At 41.3% G+C, this 18,388-nt stretch overlaps 1 long non-coding RNA gene across 1 annotated transcript in view; it reads left to right on the top strand.

Moving 5' to 3' along the window:
- LOC149473506 (uncharacterized) overlaps positions 1–2,767 on the top strand; it is a 40,076-nt gene extending 37,309 nt beyond the window's left edge. Inside the window, exon 2 of the long non-coding RNA XR_016312762.1 lies at positions 2,571–2,767. This is a non-coding gene — a long non-coding RNA (uncharacterized LOC149473506). The remainder of the gene's footprint in view (positions 1–2,570) is intronic.
- The last annotated feature ends 15,621 nt before the right edge of the window (positions 2,768–18,388 follow it).

The following is an 18,388-nucleotide window of genomic DNA, read 5'->3' as shown; positions in this document are numbered from 1 at the left end:
AGCACAATAGGTATCATTATCAGTACCCCTCAATTGTTCAACAGATACTTTGCATTCATAAGATAGTCGCTTCCACAAGTTTCAATTGTGGTCAACACATGAAAGGCTTGCATTTAAGTTTTACCAAAATGTGTGGTTAGCCAGAGAATAGTATGATTAGCACTCACTATTTGATATGTGTTAGTACTGTCTCTGCTTGGCCAATGCAAAAGTGGCTATCTCTGTTGTCTCATACTTTACGGCTCAGTGTTCAAGTGGCAATACTCTTTGCATTTAAAGGTCTTGAAATCCTAAATCTTGTATATCTTAATTACTCTTTGAAGTTCCCTTGTGTGTTATGTAGTACGACAGTGGTTAGAGGCCAGAGTCAGCCATATCACATGTTCCCTGATGTATTTCCTTGAAATCCAAACTGCCCCTGAGGGACGTTGTGTATTATTAAGTACCAACCTTTGCTCTGTATGTGGTACCAGGGCAACATTACTATGTTAGTCACCCCAAGGCTCAGTGTTCCACAGTCATCTTACACTTTGCTCCACCTATCAGCATCAATGTTCAACAAATTACTATTGTATTGTACCACATATTTTTTATACATACAGCTTATTCTTTTTTCCAATTTAAGCAAGTGCTACAAACAACAAATATACTTTGAAAAAGGTTTTAATAAAATGTTGGATTGTTAATAAAAAACATTTTTGAATGAGGTTAATTTTAAAAAGTGCAAAAGTTATTTATTATGGAAATTAAGGTTTTGTATACAATTTCCATATGCATTTCCTCACTTGACAAGCAAAATAAAAACATAAAAATTGTGTACACACAGTATAACCTTTTTTTTTAATATTGCAAATAATTAATTGAGACTAGTCAGGACTTCTTAAGGCTGCTTTTGCTGGTTTCACAGCAACTCATGTAAAAAAACAGATACATTAGTTTTGAATGTATGTGAGTTATGTCACTGATATTTTATATATCTCATGAATTTGCTCTTACAAATGTTCAATTCTGAAATGAAAATGTTACTGAAAAGTGCCATGCTCTTTTTTTTCTCCTGAAATGAATGTTAATCTGTTGAAAGCCCTTTTTCCTATCTTCCTATCTGTCCTGCCCATTTCTTATTTTATCTCCATATCAAGTGACTTTCAACAGAATAATGTTCTGAGTGTAGCACTCCTCCTCTATGGGCAGTGTAGAAAGACTCCCAAAGTGGCATGCAGGCATTTAACTCTCAAGGCAGAATCCTTGACTTATGGCGGAGTGCAAGGAGAATTTGTGCACTGGTCACTTTAGTGCTTTTATTATTTTCTTTTCTCAATAAACTACTGAGAAAGGGTTAAGGGTGCAGGATACCCACAAAAGAAAACAAGATTGCTTCTAGTAGCAGTTAATGTTGTTTGCCCTTTACTTGGCCCTGTATGAGTAGCCAAGTAGATTGTAATCCAAATAAGATAAAAACAAGCACTCAAGACAAAGGAAATCAAATCCTCAGTCACCAGAGAAAAATTTTCCATCAAACAATTTACATAATTTTTGACTCAGAAGGCCTTGTGGAAAATGACATTATTAGAAACAGACTAAGGGACAGGAATTATCCTGAGTTTTGATTTCTAGAGTCTTTCAGATTGCATTGAATTGTTCACATGACAGTCAGTTAAAAATGACTCCCCAAAGTATAAATGAGGACAATCCTAACTATAAGAGGAAATTTAGAATTATAGAAAAATGTTTTTTTTGTGTTATTTTCTAGTCTATTGAATATGATAACATAATTAATATAAATAAAAGACATGTATCTATTCTCTTTTCAGATAGTAGTCTACGAGAAGTCCTCAGTGCATGTTGCCATTTTTCTATCAGAAGGGCCCCTACATTAGGATCACAATTTCACCTAGCCTATTTATGTTCCATAATAGATCTACTAGGTTTTGACTTTCCTCTTTTTATTCCTTTAAATGTGATATGAATACCTGCCAATATTGTAGGGTTCATGTCAAGACAAAGGAAATCAAATACTCAGTCACCAGAGAAATATTTCCCATCAAACTGTTTATTAACTGTAATAAGACCAATGTGGTATGTCTTACAATGTACAGGTTGTTCGCTGCAATCCATTGGCTGTACCACCTTTCCGTTTATGACATGTATAAGTGAACATTACTGTGAGGTTTCAAATCCTAATGCAAAACAGTTTTCTTCAGCGTCTAAACATATTAGTGAATTAAACAAAAGAGGATTTGACAGGTTTCAATTTCATGGTATTGAAAAAATTATTAGACCTATTAGAGGGGGAAATGTACATAGACGTCTCCTGGAACGAGTAGTCTAGTGGATTCTAAATTTGGCCATTAGAATAGCACAGGGGCTGAACCAAAGTTGGGACATTAGCCTATCTATGAAATAATTATTGCCATTATTATTATTATTATTGTTAATTTATTGTTAATAAAAATGATCATTTTTATGTCATGATTTATTTTCCTGTGGTGTTGCATATTATGTTAATTGTACTTTTACGTTTTCCATTTTTGTTTTCTGTGCATTGTTTTTTAATTTTTTTCTCATTTCAGAGATAATTGTGCATAATTGTTCACCTGTGTGACTCCAACTTTAAGCGAGTCGGCATCATCGGGAAAATGCTGGATGCTGTAATTAACAATGGATTACATTGATGGAACCATTTTTTTTAAAAAAAATTTTAATTAAAGGACTTGTCAAAAATTGTTGTTTTTTTTTTTTGTTTAATTAAAGGAACTTTTCAAAAGTCTGCTGTCTTTATTTTTTCTAAATGTAACCCTTTAGTGCAGGGTCCTCAAAATTTTAAAACAGGGGGCCAGTTCATGATTAATAAATGTGATTCTTGTAAGCTACTATGGTGTATACTTTAGGTGAATGTATGTATAAAAAAATCCAACAGGTTATTATATATCATCTGTTTGATATATGTGCAATAAATGATATCATATAAACTAGTATGCAAATGATTAAGTAAATAAATAAATAAATGAGTGGGTTGCCTGCACGATACACATACTCATACCAGTGAGTCTAAACAAATCAAAGCTAGTGGTATCAAGCTCCACTATCATCAGTAAATTTAAATAAACCTATAAATATATAAAATTATATTAAATGAATTAATTAAATAAATTAAAACAAATTATAACAAGTGACTGAGTCCTGATATATTTCCACAGCGTGATATAGCAATCACGCTAGTGCTGCATGCATATCTTTGAAAAATCTGTGATATTTTGGTGTCTTCTATTGGTGTATTACAAAACAAATATAGTCCACCAATTCATATATAATGTGCTCCTTCACCAGTTGTGCTCTCACCTGCCATATATGACCAAACTGTTAAGTGAGGTCATACAAGCTTGTGTCCCTTTAATTGGGCTCAGAGATGAACAAATGGATAAATCCCTGTATCCCAGATGGATGGATGGATGGATGAATGGAGTTTTTCCTTTTTCCCAGCAGGGGGTCTCACCATTTCCTAAAGACCTTTTTCCTAGAAGCGGATGGATGGATGGAGTTATCCCTCTTGCCACTAGGGGGTCTCTTGACTCCTTTCAAACTTTTTCCTCCATGTGTATACATACCATGTAATTAAAAAGAGAATATAGTGCTGTATCTTCTTTTTAAAAAATGTATTAAATAAATGTAGTGCACTCACATAGTATATAGATTAAAATCGCTTTTTATACAATTTTGCATGATCCTTGGGGCCAGTTCATGGACCTTTCGCACTGAACTCTGTAACACACTGGACACTGCAATGCACTGTATCACACTGTACACCGCAATGCACTGTACTCTGTAACGCACTGGACACCACAATGTACTGTGCACTATAACACACTGGACACCGCAATGCACTGTACTCTGTAACGCACTGGACACCAAAATGCACTGTAACACACTGAACTCCGCAATGCACTGTACACTGTAACGCACTGGACACCGCAATGCACTGTACTCTGTAATGCACTGTACACTGTAACGCACTGGACACCAAAATGCACTTTGCACTGCAATGCACTGACCACTGTAACGCACTGGACACATCAATGCACTGTACACTGTAACGCACTGGACACCACAATACACTGTGCTCTGTAATGCACTGGACACCATAATGCACTGTACTCTGTAACGCACTGCACACTGCAATGTACTGTACTCTGTAATGCACTGGACACCGCAATGCACTGTACACTGTAACACACTGGACACTGCAATGTACTGTACTCTGTAATGCACTGGACACCGCAATGCACTGTACTTTGTAATGCACTGGACACAACAATGCACTGTACACTGTAACGCACTGGACACCGCAATGCACTGTACACTGTAATGCACTGGACAACGCAATGCACTGTACACTGTAACGCACTGGACACCACAATACACTGTACTCTGTAATGCACTGGACACCATAATGCACTGTACTCTGTAACGCACTGGACACTGCAATGTACTGTGCTCTGTAATGCACTGGACACCGCAATGTACTGTACTCTGTAATGCACTGGACACCACAATGCACTGTACACTAACGCACTGGACACCACAATGCACTGTACACTGTAATGCACTGGACACTAATACAATGGACACCGCAATGCACTGTACCTGGTGCCTTGTGTGCTCTCCCCTTGTCCCGTTGCTCCTCTGGCTGCAGCAGGTGAAATCCGGGAATTGCAGGCTGCCGCTTGCTGGGTCCTCATGGCTGAAGACCCAGCAAGCTGCCTAGCTATTTGCCTGCTGGTGCCGTATTTGTTTACGTTTTTTTTGTCAGCTGGCCCATAGTTTGAAAACCCCTGCTTTAGTGAATGGGGGGCAGCATCAGGGTCCCCCCTTAATAATGGGGTACCCTGATGCTAATAAGCCCCCCTGCCCACGGACATTCACAACCACCGGGCCAGGGTTGTGGGGAAGAGACCCTTGTTTCCATCAGCTTGGCCTGGTAGGCCACAGGGAAGGGGGGGTGCTCGATCAGCCCTCCCCTTTCCTGGTCTGCCAGGCCCACGCTAGGATCAAGGGTCTGGTAAAAATGTAGGAGGGATCACATTTTTTGGGGGGGGGCAGGGTTCCCCTAAAAAGACCATCTAGACCTTAAGGGCCTGGTAGGGCATTTAGGGGGAACCCCACACACTTTTTTTTTTACTGTGGGGTCCCTCCTAACCTTCCTACGAGACCTAAAGGGCCTGGTAAGGATTATGGGGGGGATCCACACTCTCTTTTTTTAATGTGTATTTTGTTTTCTTTTTTATTTGTTTTTATTATTATTATTAGTTTAATTATTATTATTTGCAGTGTAAGCAGCCTTATAAAGTATGGGGTGGGGACTGTGCACTGTGAAAGTGCGGTGCATTGTGGGGTGTTTGGCAGGCAAACAGTTGGTGGTGCCTTCACACCCTAACCCTTCAGAGTTATTCTTGACCAGTGCAGGACTGGACCCTGCTCTAAAAATTGAAATGATATGCACCTCTCACACAGTGTGTTGAAAAAATTGGCCTTGGGTGTTGGTGCCTCTGCACTGTAACCCCTTACCAGGGCCGGACTGACCATTTGGAAACTCGGGCACTGCCCGAGGGCCCGGGGTCAGTAGGGGGCCCCATGAGATGCTCCTGGTACCTTTTTCATAGGCTTTTTTGAGTTTGGGCAAGGACACAGGGGCCCCATGATCCCCTATTTCCCGAGGGCCCCGAGAGTTGTCAGTCTCCCCCTACCTCTTACAGTTACTCTTGATGAGCGCAGGAATGGACCCTGCTTTTAAACATTGTTAACAAATCCTAAAAAAGTGTAAAAAATTGTTAATAATTGTTAAAAATTTGAAAAAAAGAATAAAAAGTTTAAATTACATGCACCTGCTACATGCGGGTGGGTGTTGGTGGTGCCTGAACACTGTAACAATGCACAATTAGTCTTTGCGAATGCAGGAATTACATTAGATGCACTTGTCAAACAGGTGCAGAGAAATTGGCCCTTGGGTGTTGGTGGTGTGTATATACTCTAACCCCTCACAGTTACTCTTGCTGGGCACAGGAATGGGCCCTGCTGTTAAAAATCGTTCACAATTAGAAAAAAACTTATACATAATTGAAATTACATGTACCTGTTAAACAGGTGCAGAAAAATTGGTGGAAGCTAGCATAATCAGGAATAGGAAAGTCAGCATAGGCAGTCTTCAAGGGATCACAGATCCCTAACAAATCTAATCAGTTGTATCAGCATCAGGGGCTTGATAGTTGCTGTTGATCCAGGACTGGCAGTTGTGGTGGAAGGTAAACCAGTATGAGCCTGGGTGACAGAGGATGAGAAGGATGAGGATGGCTTAGTTATCCACTCCACCAACTCTTCTGCATGTTGTGGCTCAATGACACGGCCAGCACTGGAAAAAAAAGGACAAGTGTGCCCTGCCTGCAGAGGATGCACCATGTTCACAACCACCATTTTTCACTGTGGACACTGTGAACACAGAGGCTGCTTGCCCTTTTTAGCTGCTTGTGAGTGTCTGCCTCTCCTTGTTGGCCTTCCAGACATGATGGGGGGTTTTTCGGGGATTTTGATAACTTTTCATTTTAGACTGTGGGATGGGAATTTGGTGCTTGGGTGCAATACTTTTGTGCTTGGTGCACTATAAACCATTTTATTATTGTTTTTTTTAATAAAGAAAATAAAGAAAATAAAGGGTTCAGAAATTATGGAGATTTCTTTTTACTGCTGCTGCTGCCAAAAGAAAAATTAAAATAAAATAATTGTTAAAAAAATAAAGAGAGCCAAAAAAAACCAAAACACTGCACTAGTGCACTAGTGATGCAGAATGAAGATCATCTATGAAGATCATCTATGACTCAGAAAGAGGAACAGCAATTATGAGGGAAACTATTTTGCTGCTGCTGGAAAAAAATTAAAAATAAAAAAATTCTGAAAAAAAAAGGGAACCACTGCTGACGTAGAAGGAGGAACACCTGCAATGCAGAAGGGGGAACAACAATTATGCCCTAAAAATTTTTACTGCTGTGGCAAAAAAAATAAAATAATTAAATTAAAAAAAGATAATAAAGCAAAAAAGAAAAAAGGAACACTTGCGACACAGAAGGGGGACCACTAATGATGCAGCAGCAGAACCTGATGGTGCAAAATTAATTAATGAAAATATAGAAAAAAAATTTACAAAAAAAAAATGGGAACAGCGGTGATGCAATAGTGCTGTAAAACACACTGACACTTCACCAACACCACTACACTGCTTTTCATTACACCGCACTACACTACACTCCTAACACACCACAAACTCCACTAAACTCCAGCAACACACTGTTTAAGCAGCCTTATATAGTGTGGGGCATGGACTTTGCAGTGAGCCATGATGGCCAAAGTCACCTTGATTTTGGCCAATCATGGCTCTCAATGCTGTGATTGGCCCAAAGCATTGCACCTGACTTGTGGTGCATTGCTTTAGCCAATCACAATGTGCTGTGATAGCGCAGTGCATTGTGGGGCACTCAGCAGGTGAACAGCTTACCTAACGCCCTTACCATTCGTATGTTCGCCGAACACACGAACGGACGGTGTTCAAGTCGAACTTGCGTTCAACATGAATGTCCAGTCCATCCCTATTATAGACCCTTGCTCCTATGCAAGTAGCCACAGGTACCATTATTAGTGAGCAGAGAGATCTTCTTGCAATATCCAGCTTCTGTCCAGCTCTACACAGTAAAGATAACATCTCCAAAAATTCTCCCTACAGGCATCCCCCTTCCTGCTCTGCTCCCTCTGGAAATATTGTCCAGCAGGGCAACTGAAATTCCCTGAGCCCTAAGCACATGCCAATGAGCTGGGACAAGGTCCATAAAAGACATATTATTATGGAAAGTTGGTAAAAAAAATTATAATCTTCTCTCAGTCCACATCGCTGGACCAAAACTCTCGGTTATTGGCTTGGGCGGATAAAAATTCATAACATTGTTTCCTCTCATACTAACTACTGGAGAAAAATCAACAGCACCAGGCAGAAATAATCAATGGCCTGAGCTCTACTGAGCATAGAGAATGTAAACAAAGCTCAGTCTGGTTATAGCCTAAAACAACACTAAATTTGACTACTGACTCTACAGCTTAAGGCTCCTAAGGCTCTCTCTACAGCTACTTTTCCCTTCTCCGCCATGAATAGCTTCTGAAATTCCCTGTTATCACCATCTTAAAACTTGTGTTATTTTAACAGCTAATAACTTCTGTGGTAACCTTTGTGATTTGACTTTTACATTGATTTTTCCATTAGGATGGATAAAATAACACTGACGGTGTTATGATAACACTAGTAGTAGTAAAATAGCACTACTTACAGAACAGGCTAAATAAAGCATTGTATGTGAATTGGGATTTCAGGGATAGAAGAGCTACACAGGTTGGGAGCCCAGCTGTTGAACTAACAGAGGGTGTCAGCAGCTATATCCGCTTGCCTGCCGCACCATGTACTTGTACAGTTGCAAAGAGGCTGTCCTGCGGCAGATCAAAATACCACCAAAAGATCAAAAGTACCACCAAAATAAAGCTCCATTTGTGAGAAACAACTTATATAAATTTCATTTGGGTACAGCATTGCTTGACCGAGCAATTGTCAGGTAAAATAACACAGTGCCCCATAGCAAAAATGGCCTGGTCAAGAAGGGGGTAAGTGGATATAGTGAATGCACATGGTGGTGGAAGAGGTATGGTCTAGGTCTGTAAAACCAAACTGCAGGATTTATCTATATTTTAAACTTAACCAACAAAACACATTGTCCTAGATCATTTACCAGCTATAATTTGTGCTAAAAACAGAGGTTTTTGTTGCATGTTTACAAATGTATGTGAAAGTCACACTGGCTCTTCAAGGCCCCTCTGTGCAGTGTGGACCCTAAGGCTGGCCATACATTATACAATTTTCTTTTGAAAATTGCTTTAGATTTACCAAAAACCATATAATATGAGGTCAAACCTAAACAACACTTTCAATTATATCCAATTAAGCAGGCCCTTGCACTACATAGTTGAAGGTAAATCTAAAGGAAATTGGACAGAAATTGAACAGAAAATTGTATAGTGTATGGCCAGCCTAACTCTAGTCTATAAGAGCCTCTATTTTGAAACATATATAGCAATGGATAAATTGAGGGCAAGTATGCCTGGAAGCAGCCCATTCCTCCTTAAAGGCACAGGGAGACACCAAAAGCCCAGCACATTGGCAGCTGAAGGCATCCAATGTGTCCCTGCATCAATTCCAGCAAACTAAACAAAAAGACAAACATAAACATTGCTGCGCTGCCTCTCCCAAAAACTACTTTGAAAATAATTAATAAATAAATGAATGAACTCCCTACTACACAAAGGGTCCCCACAAATGTGCATGTGCTATAATGCCCCGTGGGCTGGCAATTATATCCCTCCTCCCCAATGACTAAATACTAAATAAAGCAATAAGTAAATACAAGGTGCTTAACCCCTTCCCGCCGGCACCTCCCGGCCCTTTAAGAGTTTCAGACGCTGGAAGGGGGGTGGGTGGGGCGTGGTTTAGGGATCATGTGACCGCCGTGACGACTCGTCAAGGCGGTCACATGTTCGGGAAAGGTCCCGATCGAAAGAGCAGACCGGGACCTTTCCGTGAGTACCTGACTTGGCAGGGCGCGCGCTCTCAGCGCATATGTTTTTTCTTACATGAACGCAAATGTGCGGCCGCTCGGCATCTAGGCCCAGACACATTTGTGGGCAGCCGGCATAAAGGGGTTAAACGACAATAGTGCTAAAAATAGCACATATACAATGGCATGAACTGTGTACTGTATACAGTGAAATTGTATCAAACAATACATATATATATAAATACATATATATATAAAAGTCCCAATGGTCCCAATGCCAATGACAGTAAAGAAATTGGCAATCATGTTCCCCCAGCCACAGCATACTGCCAAGTTGGCTCCAGTGACAAGTAGGGAGGGGATGATGAGGTCACGGACTGTACTTGAGTTCCTGAGAGAACAGAGGAGGAAAGTGAGGAGGAAGCACAAATCCAACAAGGCAGGATATCCTCCAGGGGCAGGTGTAAGGGCAGCCACCCTATTGCATCACACAATAGAGCTCCACGGGTGCAGGGTGTTGCAGACTTACAAAAAGGATAACAGGTGCATGGTGTGGCAGTCCATGTATGTTTGATGAGTACCAAATGGGAAGGGGTAAGGGTAGTCCAGTAGGCACTAAGGGCAAGCTACGAAGCATAACTCTGCAGAAGGGAAACAAAGAAACACAGCGCCTCTAAGTGTGTACTGTGAAGGTATTTAATAGAAAGATAAGTAGTAACTCACATCTAAGAATATAAAAACAGGCTCATGTGTAAGAGGGTGAGACGTCTGTAGCCAAATGTAGTTGCGTGACTGATCCAGAGAGGAGATCGATTGAGTCCTCCAGCAGGTGGTGCTGTGCATGTGCAACATGGATTGTAAGCCTGGTGAAATCTCCAAGGTGTCTGCCAGCAGATGGTGCTGTGCATATGCAGCATAGATGGTGAAGCCTGGCAGCTGCCTGATGAAAGAGCACGCCTGGACTCATCTTGTCCTGCACATGCTCAGAAACGTGTCGCATTTTGAGGACGTCAAACGCCACATGTGCTGATCCCAGACATCTTGGAGACTCTGCCAGGCTTCACCATCTATGCTGCATATGCACAGCACCATCTGCTGGCAGACACCTTGGAGATTCCACCAGGCTTACCATCCATGTTGACATGCACAGCACCACTTGCTGGCGGACTCAATCGATCTCTTCTCTTGATCAATCACACAACATCTGGCTACAGACGTCTCACCCTCTTACCCATGAGCTTGTTTTTAAATTCTAAGATGTGAGTTACTACTTATCTTTCTATTAAATACCTTCACAGTACACACTTAGAGGCACTGTGTTCCTTTGTTTCCCTGCTGCAGACTTACCGCTGACTTCCAAAAGTTCACTGGTGCGGGATTTTTTCAACATATGCGCAGCTGCAATATGGTACTGCTTGCTGTGTATACAGTGAAATTGTATAAAGCAATATATATATATATATATAAATATATATAAGTTCCAATAATGTGCAAACATATAAAAGCTCCAAAACAATTGAAAGTTCCAAAAAAAAATCCCAAAGAAACCCCCATCCGTATCTGGTGTGAATATTAAGTGATACAGTAATACGCACAGAGAATTGCTATGGATTAGAAGATTTATTACTGTATCACTTAATATTCACACCGGATGCGGGTGGGGTTTCTTTGGGATTTTTACATATGTTTGCACATTATTGGAACATAATTTGTGGGGACTCTGTGTTGTAGGGAGTTCATTCATTTATTTATGTATTAATTATTTAAAGTAGTTTTTGGGAGAGTTAGCACAGCAATTTTTATGTTTGCACTCACACATTTGTTCACCGCTACACATTTGTGATTTTGCTAGCAGCAGCCAATCTAATTGGTTAGTCATCTGTGCAGGTTTTACTCACACATAAACAAAAATGGCAGTCCATCCAATTTATAACTAGCTGCTAGAGTAAGGTACATATGGAATTTGCTCAGAAAAACAACATTTCCTAGCACACTTACCACCTAACCAGCAATAAATATAATAAAACAAACTGTGTTGCACTGTTGAAATTAAAATACAATTACTCTAACTCTTAATCAGTGATGTGTGTCCTCAATAATGCATGTATCATTTATTTTCAAATAATTTTTTATTAGGAGTTTTAAGGTTTCTGAACAAAACATGTTATATCATTATATAGAAACATTCGAATACAAGGTTCACATAAATGAAACAACATATAGAATGAAAAGACGAGGTAATAAACCCCCACCAACTGGCTGGGAGTTCAAATTATCATAATCATACTTACAAGAGAGGTATTCTCATTGGATTGTGAACCTTATCAGTGAATATGAAAACATAAAGGAACTAAACAGGGGATGAAAAGGGGTATAGGAAAGTGTGAGGGAGGGAGATGAGGGCACCAATGAACTACAAATGTAGCATCTTATAAGGTTTAGGGTTTGTAATCAGACAATAGAACATTTGGGATGTTTTAGCCATCGAGACCAGTGTAATGTGAATTTGTGGTAGGAGGAATTTCGGAGGGCCGTTCTTCGCTCCATCTCACATTGCAAGTTGAGATCAGCTAGTAGGCGGGCTAATAGGGGGGGTGAGGTAGAACGCCATAGTCTCGTAATGTTAGTCTTTGCAGCTGCCAGGATGTGTATGATAATGATGCGTGAGCAAACGGGAAATTGATCTATCGTTAGATGAAGAAGGGCTAGCCCTGGATTAGGGGGCGTTGGGGAATCTGTAACTGAAGAGATTAATTGGAATACTTTATTCCAAAAGGACTTAAGGGATTTGCATGACCATAGTAAGTGGAAGAGCGAACCAGTGTCACCACAACGCCTCCAGCAATTTAGCGATTGCTGTGGGTAATAGATGGATAATTTGGCAGGGGTTAAGTAGCATTGGTGGAGAGTTTTCAAATAAGATTCCCAGTGGGAGCTACATTTCGAGGCTTTGTATGTGATGGAGAACGTCACTTGCCATGTTTGCGGGGTTGTTGGGAGAAGGAGATTTGTCTCCCAATTGGTAAGGGATGATGTACTGTATGAGTTATAAATTGTGCTTCAGTAAGTAATGTATAAAAGGTAGAGATTCCTTTCTTTGGATAAAAAGTTTTGTGGTAGAAATGGTACGCAGTAGCAGGGAAGTCTAATTCAAGTGGAATAAGCGTGTTATGGAGCAAATGGGATATTCGCATATAAGTGAATTGTTCCGTATCGGGAAGATGGAATCTTTCTTGAAGGGTCTGAAACGACTCGGGTTTATGATTGTTGTGAATATCTTGGATATAGCGTATACCCAACATCTTCCAAGATGTTAGGTTCAAGTGGGGGGATAAGAAGTAAAGGGAGGAAATAGGGGTCGGGATTCGTAAATTAGTCTTATGTGAATGAGTGTAAGTCAGGAAGTCATGCCAAGCTGTCAGAGAGGCTTGGATGCATGGGTGAGCGTGTGAAGGTCTAATCTGTGTCGAACGAGGTGTAAATAATAAGTCTGTTAAGGTATTTGGCGAATACATAGCGGTTTCCATAATAGTCCATGTTTTGTCTTGGGTCGGGTGCCACCAGTAGTATAACTGGTCCAATATGGCTGCCTGATAATAGGATTTCAAATGTGGGAGGCCGGCTCCGCCTCTGGAGGGCGGGCGTATCAGAAGGTTTGTAGAGCATCTAGGCCATTTAGAATTCCATAAGAATTTATTTAAGATTTTTTGAATTGTAGAGAAGAACGAGGAGGGTATAGGAACAGGCAATGTACGAAATATATATAAAATTTTAGGCAATATACACATTTTAATAGTAGCTATTCTGCCCAGCATTGATAGCGTGGTTGTACGTAGGTTCTTAAGCTCCTGTGGGATTGTGTCAAGAAGTGGCTGAAAATTAGCTACATAGAGTTGATTGGTTTTGGGAGTAAGTTTAATCCCCAGGTATGGGATATTATGTTTTTCCCATTTGAAAGGGAATTGTTTTGTAAGGAGGTTTTGGGTCCGAGCAGGGGTATGAAGGTTTAAAATTAAAGATTTGGGTTCGTTGAGCTTATAATAAGATACATCTGCATAGTTTTGTATGTGCGTACGTATTGAAGTGAGTGATTTGTAGGGGTTTGTAATCATTAGAATAATGTCATCTGCAAAAAGGCTGATTTTGTGTTTGTGCTGGAGAAATTTAATTCCCGAGAAATTGGGGTCATTTCTAAGGTTGGATGCCAGTGGTTCAATGAGTAAAGCGAAGATTATGGGGGAAAGAGGGCAGCCTTGTCTAGTACCGTTAGATATTTGAAATGGCTGCGAGAGCGTACCGTTAGTGAGGACTCTAGCTGAGGGTTTAGAGTAGAGGGATAAAATCACTGACAGCATCCAGTCCGTAATTCCCAGTTTTTGTAAAGTAAGTGTCATGAATTGCCAGTGAATGCGGTCAAATGCTTTTTCTGCGTCATGTCAGGGGGGAGTTCTCCTTTAGGGGCAACATAGTTATAGAGATCAGATAGGTGTGATTTGAGATGGGGCGCGAACATTTTATAAAATTTATTAGTAAAGCCATCATTTCCCGGTGATTTATTCATGGGGAGTTTATTTATGGTTTTCTCTATCTCTAAAGGTGAGATCGGGACAGAAAGGGAGGCTAGTTGGGAAGGTGTAAGATGAGGAAGCTCAGTATGACGTAGGAAGTTCTCGATTGACGGGTTCGTTGGTTGGGTTGTGTTTGGGTCGTCTTTTATATTGTATAGGGATTGATAATAAGACGCAAATGCATTAGCTATATCTTGTGGGTTAGTCAATGGAACATTAGAAATTGGGTGTTGAATCTTGGCAATTTTGTTTTTAAGCCGTTTTTGTTTGATGGTTTTGGCAAGAAGAGAGTTAGTTTTATTGCCCAGCGCATAAAATTGGGATTTTGTTTTTTGGAGGTTAAAATCATAGGTGTGTAATAGAGTAGTGCGTAGTTTGTCCTATCTCGGCTTATCGCCGCAGTTGTGGTAGCATTTGGATTCTGTTTATTGATATCTTCATTTGTGCGTATAGAGTCAAGGAGTTGTTCAATTTGCTGAGACCTTTGTTTTTTAATACGAGAATTCAATTGGATGAGAATACCTCTCATATAAGCCTTATATGTCAACCAAAGAGTGGTAACAGAGATCTCCGGGGTAGAATTAGTGTAAAAAAAAAGGTCATGTGCATCTAATATAAATTTCTGGTTTTCCGGGGTATTTAAAAGTGCAGAGTTAAGTCTCCAAATAGGTGGAATGGTCGACCTTCGGTTGTCATCCAAGACTATGGTGATCGGTGCGTGGTCAGACCAGGTGATAGTACCGATGCTGGAGGAAGTCACGTGTTGCAGAGTCCATTTATCGGTGATAAACATGTCAATTCTAGAATATGAGAGATGAGGGGGTGAAAAGTAGGTGTAATCTCTTTCCGTACCATGTTGGCATCTCCATACGTCGTATAGGTCATGGTCGTGCAGGAAGGGGTTGAAGTTAAGGTTACAGGATTTCTTACTAGAGGAAGAGTCTAGTAGTGAGTCACTGAGAACATTAAAGTCTCCGCCAATAATAAGTCTACCCTGTTGATGTTGGGAGATGAGAGTATAGAGTTTCCGATAGAATTTAAGTTGCTTACTGTTAGGGCCATATACGTTCACCAGGGTGTAAGAGATCTCATTAATTTGGCACGTCAATATGATATAGCGGCCTTGCGGGTCAATTAGTGTGGAGGTGAGTTTGAACGAAAGAGCGTCGTTAACAGCGATAATAACACCATTCTTCTTTTTGATGTTTGTTGCCATGAAGAGTTGAGAGAAGTGATGTAGATAGAGTTTAGGGACTTTTTCTGTGGCGAAGTGCGATTCTTGTATGAAGAGTAGGTCCGTTTGAGATTTCCGGATTTCTCTTGATAGCATCGATCTCTTGAAAGGGGAGTTGAGGCCCCGCACATTAAGAGATGTGATGGTAATCATTCGTAAATGAGTTCTCGAGGTACAAATATACTTGGGGTGTTTTTTTTGCTAGTGTTCGTTACGGTCACGAGGGTGAAGGTTTGTGTCAAAAATGTATAGTCAGTGGTGCCATTGGAAGGGATGGGTGGGGAGGGAAAAATAACAATAAAAAAATACTTGCACATAAAGCAAGTAAACAGTGTAGCCAGGATTGCTACATCAAAAAAAGGGGGGTCAAGCAGGATATGATCCTCGGATGGGTCATATCTAATCAAAACCTTGAATTTCAGAGCCATAGGGTTTAGGCCGATCGCCAGAATTAGGAGTATTCAGGTATCGCCTCCAGAGAAAAATACAAAGAGAAAGATGTAAACGCGGCTGGTGCCGCTAAGCCCTTCAGGTTGCTTCCATGTTTTGAACGGAACCAGGGTTGTTCTTCTGTGGATCAGCAGGTAAAATGCTCCAGGCCTTAAGGAAGTCCAAACCGGCCTCTAGGTTTTTAATAGTATAGATTCTGCCTTGGTGACGTACGATTAATTTAGTGGGGAATCCCCATTGATAGGCCATATTGTGGTTTCTAAGCGCTTTCGTGATGGGTATCATTTTTTTCCTGTTGGAAAGCGTGGCCTTAGATAAATCAGCATAAAGACGCAGTCGCATGTGAGGATGGGAGTGGAGGTGGATTTCTAGCCGCCAACATAATTTTCTCCTTAATATGGTAGAAGTGTATTCGGATGAGCACGTCCCTAGGAATGGTTGCTGACAAGAATGAAGGTTTAGGTAGTCGATGTGCTCGATCGATTATGGCTTCTACGTCAGAGAGTGTTGGGATTAACAGCTTGAGGAATTGATGTAGATATGGTAATAATGCTTCGTTAGATACCGTTTCTGGGATCCCTCTGAATTTAATATTATTGCGGCGTGATCGATCCTCTATGTCGGCCAATTTTAGATTGATTGTTCGATGTCTGACGTGTGGTCAGAATGGGCATCAATCAAATCATTATGCGCTTCCAATATATCCGCTATGTTGGTTTCAATATGGCGGATCCTGCGTTCCTGTCTTTGCACCAGATTGGTAATTTGGGTCATTGGTGCAGAAATATCGTTATGCAGAGTTTGGCGCAGTAGTGTTAGCATGTTCTTCATGGAGATTTCAGTTAGAGGTTGGTCTGATGCTGGAAATGTGTCTATGTCAGGCAGGGTGGGGTATGGTGGCTGAGGCGGAAGGTTCAGGGTCTGGCAGGTGTCAGCAGGGTCACTATCAAGTCGTGGCCTTGATTTAACTGGGCTGCAGGACGTGGGTGACAGTGGGGGTGACAACTCACCAGGGTCCCCTGGATAAAGCTGTTGCTGCAGCCTGGGATCCACAGGCTGGGATCTGTAGTCCTCCTCCTGGTTGCTGCAGTGTCCCTGCATGTCCGCATGGCGGCCGCCATCTTAGATTCCCGGCTGAACGGCCGGGAAGAAGTGGGTTAATTTCCCTGGTTGCCCCGGGCTTTTTTTCCTGCGGGGCATGTCCAGTGGCCTGCGGGCACCTTCCGGGAAGTGCCGTGAGTAGTTTGTTTTCCCTGGGGTCGTAGTGTGCCGCTTCAGCGCTGGCGGGTGGACGGAGCTGTGCTTATGCCGCGTCCATCCCCGAGCCGGCCACGCATGCGCCCCTCCTGCATGTATCATTTAAAGGTACCAAAAACATATATGTTCACATTAATATCAATATCATTTAAAGGTACCAAAAACATATATGTTCACATTAATAACAATAGGTGTTAATAAATATAACAATTTTAATAAATATAACAATTATAAATATTCTTCCATCAACGTACAAAGATTGCTTCCGGAATCCCATTGCTGTAACAATCAGTGAAGCGCAGCCTAGTGGCTGCTGATGCCAAATCCTAGTGCTACAATGCTTTCCACACTGTGGGCTACCACGTTAAATGTGAATAGATGTGCCCTCACCCTACTATTAGACCCACAGGTGAGTATAGGTCATGCTGCGCCTCCCCTTTCCATGTAATGGAAGACTCTCAGCTCTCACGGGACTCGAGTTGCGCACTTCCCAGGTTGCTATGCCTTTAAGGATTTGGTCCACCATTGTATGCCTCTAGAAAGTACTGAGATCTACAATAGATACCGCCATAGTGTAGTACATTAAAATCAGATTTACTAAACATTGCACTTACAACCAGGGGCGGACTGACCATTTGGAAACTCGGGCACTGCCTGAGGGCCCAGTGTCAGTAGGGGGCCCCATAAGATGCCCCTGGTACCTTTTTCATAGGCTTTTTAGAGTTTGGGCAAGGACACAGGGGCCCCATGATTCCCTATTGCCCGGGGGCCCCATGAGTTGTCAGTCCGCCCCTGCTTACAACTTAAAAAACACCATTGCATTTACTTGGGACATAGGAAGTCTTGCTGTTGACAAACTTCTGGTTTATGGCGCTGATGTCACCCAGCTCCACCGTATGCATATAGTCACTAACCACATGATTTTATCAAGGGATCACTAAGTGTTACAGCACTGGGATTTCAGGAGCAATCTTTGTATGGTGATGGAAGAAAATGTTTACATGTTTACAACTGGTGAAGATAGCACTATTCACTGAGACTGTCATTTCATTATTTGTGGACATTTGTTCTGATTTTAAGATTTATTACCACCTATTGTTTTTAACCACTTAAGGACCGCCCAATAGCAGATATACTGCTACAGGGTGGCACCTGTGCGCAGATTCACATATATATACGTCATTCTGCATTTTTGGATAGGGGGTGCGTGCGAGCGTTTGCAGCCGCGGATGTAATCACAGAGT

This window comes from Staurois parvus, unplaced genomic scaffold, assembly GCF_062004578.1.
Source record: "Staurois parvus isolate SC_StPar_1 unplaced genomic scaffold, SC_StPar_1.0 ptg000014l, whole genome shotgun sequence".
Taxonomy (NCBI): Eukaryota; Metazoa; Chordata; class Amphibia; order Anura; family Ranidae; genus Staurois; species Staurois parvus.
The sequence above is the reverse complement of the archived record's forward strand: the minus strand, read 5'-3'. Positions and strand labels throughout refer to the sequence as shown.